This window comes from Hyperolius riggenbachi, chromosome 11, assembly GCF_040937935.1.
Source record: "Hyperolius riggenbachi isolate aHypRig1 chromosome 11, aHypRig1.pri, whole genome shotgun sequence".
In the NCBI taxonomy this organism is placed as follows: domain Eukaryota; kingdom Metazoa; phylum Chordata; class Amphibia; order Anura; family Hyperoliidae; genus Hyperolius; species Hyperolius riggenbachi.
This window is the reverse complement of record NC_090656.1, coordinates 118,581,599-118,584,960: the sequence shown is the minus strand read 5'-3', so window position 1 is coordinate 118,584,960 and position 3,362 is coordinate 118,581,599. Positions and strand designations below refer to the sequence as shown.

Sequence of the window (3,362 nt, the reverse complement as noted above, 5' to 3'; positions counted from 1 at the left end):
ATGTCCTCCCCCAAATGGTGTCCTCCTATGTTCCTTATGTGTCCCCATGTGTCCTCCTGTATGCCCCATGTCTCCCCCTGTATGCCCCATGTCTCCCCCTGTGTCCTCTGGTGTGACCCCCTTGTCCTTCCATGTCCTGGACTCCCCCCTGTGTCCTCCTGTCAGCCCCCTGTGTCCTCCTGTTAGACCCCTGTGTGTTCCTGTCAGACCCCCTGTGTCCTCCTGGCAGCCCCCTGTGTCCTCCTGTCAGACCCCCTGTGTCCTCCTGGCAGCCCCCCTGTGTCCTCCTGGCAGCCCCCCTGTGTCCTCCTGGCAGCCCCCCTGTGTCCTCCTGGAAACCCCCCTGTGTCCTCCTGGCAACCCCCCTGTGTCCTCCTGGCAGCCCCCCTGTGTCCTCCTGGTAGCCCCCCTGTGTCCTCCTGGCAGCCCCCCTGTGTCCTCCTGGCAGCCCCCTGTGTCTTTTTGGCAGCCCCCTGTGTCTTTTTGGCAGCCCCCTGTGTCTTTTTAGCAGCCCCCTGTGTCCTCCTGGCAGCCCCCTGTGTCCTCCTGGCAGCCCCCTGTGTCCTCCTGGCAGCCCCCTGTGTCCTCCTGGCAGCCCCCTGTGTCTTTTTGGCAGCCCCCGTGTCCCCGCTGTGCCTGGCTCGGTACCCTGCCTGTGCATCTCCTCCCTCCCCCTTGTGTCTCTGTGGCCCCCCCCAGTGCAAACAGCGGCAGCAGCAGCTTACCTCCTCCATCTTGCCCGCGGCGAATGAAGACATCCGGCTTCTCCGTGCGGCTTCCTCTAGTGTCGGGCTTAGAGGAAGCCGCACGGAGAAGCCGGATGTCTTCAATCGGCGCGGGCAAGATGGAGGAGGTAAGGTGTTGCCACTGCTCGCACGGGGGGGGGGGGGGGCCACAGAGACACAAGGGGGAGGGAGGAGACGCATCAGGGGGGAAGCCAGGCACAGCGGGGACAAAGGCAGGGAATCCCCGATGTCGGCGGTTTGTATCGGCGGGCGTTCGTAAGTCGGGGATTCCCTGCCTTTGCCGTATAAGACGCAGGTACTTTTTCTCCCCACTTTTTTGGGAGAAAAAGTGCGTCTTACACGGCGCCAAATACGGGGTTGGATCAAAATATGTAGAGAATTGCTGAAAGGTTAAGGGCCATTTTACACTTAATCAGTTGCTCTCAGTTATAACTGAAAGGAAACAGATTTTCAAAGTAATGCCCATGTTTTCCTATGGCACCTTTCACACTTAACACATTTTAACTGAAACATTTTTCACAATGCACTGCTATGGAAAAAACGCGTACTAACGCACACTAACGCAAAAAAAAACTGATTTAGCTCTGGTTCACACAGACGCTTTGCTGGCATTAAACGCAGCATTTTAAAAGTAAAGTTTTTAGGGATCTATCGCCCTCCCATGCAAGTGAATGAGAGCGTTTAGTACAAGCTTTTGCAGCCTTTCATGAAATCCTGGCAATTGATCCCAGCGTCTCCTCTCATCTGAAAATCAACATGCAGCTTCTAGAAGGCATTTGAAAGCCAGCAAAAGCCACTGAAAGCCAATGAAAGCCCATAAAAGTTAAAGAAAGCCCATAAAAGCCCAGCCTTTCCATATACTTCCTGTAAAAGCCACCAAAAGCCAAGAAAATGCAACGCTCTCCTGAAAGCCATTAAAAGCCTTCAAAAGCCATTAAAAGCCTTCAAAAGCCATTAAAAGCTAAGCTCTTAAATGCTGGCATTCTTGAAAACAAAAAACACAGCGTTTGAACGAAATGCTAAGCTGAAGCTCAGCAGAAGCCCATGTGAACCAGCCTTAAATCAGTTGCTCTCAGTTATAACTGAAAGAAAACTGAACAGCAGTTTAACTGCCAAAATTGTAAGATAGCAGCCAGTCTCCCTAATCACTTGCACACTATTTTATCAGTTTATAGTTTATAGTTTTGCAACTGCTGTTCAGGAAGTGCTGTTGAAAACAAAGAAAACCCTGAGGGCCTGAGCCCACTAACACAGTTGTATCCGCTTCTGTCCGCTTTTCAGCATCTGTAACATTGATGTGTAATATCTGAAAAGTGGATACAACTGCGGTAGTGGGCTCAGGCCCTGAGAATTCCCCATGAAAAGATGGACTGGCCCCAAACCTGTCGGTTCTGTCAGATTTTAACTGCTTTCTTTTTTGCAATAGTGGTCCTTTAATAAATTGAAGGGGTGTGCCAATTGCAGACACAAGCAAAACATGCAGCAAGCACTTCTATGTGATAATTCAAGTACAGTGATCGTGGGTGCACTTTAATACATGACTACAGATGAACAGGTGTTCATTTTTTAGTACATTTTCAGCCACCCCATTATGTTCCAATAAAGACCTGAGTGAGAGTAGCAAACTGTGGGATGCATTTACTAATGTGTACTATGCACTGATGCCACACATAAACAGTAGTGATGATCTTAATCAACAAATTATGATTATGCTAAATTTTGCGTAAATTTTCGCAATTGCGCTTATACGTAATTACGATTTGCAAATTCAATTAATCTCGTGTAGTCATTCGTAATTTCACATACAATTTTGCATAATTTTTTGCCGGTTTTAGCAGTGAGTAGCAAAGCCTTATAAATGCTATTGACACCGATGTTAAGGAGAATCGTGGGTACAAGGCAAAAAGACCTTATAGTTTTTGAGAAACTGGATTTTAAAAATGCAAGTAAAAAATGGTTTTTAAACTTAGAAAACCATGTACAGTATGTATAACACAAGTTACATTATTAGCATAACATGCTTTTTGCGAACTGCACAATGCCGACTAATGTTTACACGCACTGTCAGCACACAGGTAACATTAGTGAATATACCTGTTTGCCACTTAACATTAGACAATTAAAAAAAAAAAAACATTCCATGGTATTTGCTTTGCAGTTATGTTCTCAAGCTTGAGTAAATCAGCCCCAAATGTTATATATTTGATAAATATATAACTCCAGTATATGCCCTTATTATAAAGTAGCATTAATTAAGAATATAGTTCGTTCAGTTAACCTTACCAATGTGATTGCAGAATGTGAAAGCCAATATCAGAAGCCATAGCTTCCTAGGTCCAGGTGGTGCCATCGCTGGAAGTGCAAAACAGCTGTTTAGCTGGCTGGTCTTATATTGTCTATTATTTGGCTGCCACCCAGGACACTCTAACAGAACATCCTTCTTCTTTGGGATAGTTAAGGCACCTGAGCTATGACTATCCTTTAACCCTTACACTCTAAAGAAAACAGCGCTTAAGCAAATTACTCTCACTTCTTAAAAATTGCACGTTGAAAGAGAATTTAAGTGAAATAATGAACAGCGATGTTGTTAAAGTGAAGCTATTATGCATAAATTGT

At 46.2% G+C, this 3,362-nt stretch overlaps 1 protein-coding gene across 1 annotated transcript in view; it reads right to left on the bottom strand.

Moving 5' to 3' along the window:
• Positions 1-3,095, bottom strand: part of LOC137537858 (mucin-5AC-like) — a 343,296-nt gene extending 340,201 nt beyond the window's left edge. Inside the window, exon 1 of the mRNA XM_068259808.1 lies at positions 3,030-3,095. The gene's annotated coding sequence lies outside the window, so the exon portion shown is untranslated. The remainder of the gene's footprint in view (positions 1-3,029) is intronic.
• Between the last annotated feature and the right edge of the window lie 267 nt (positions 3,096-3,362).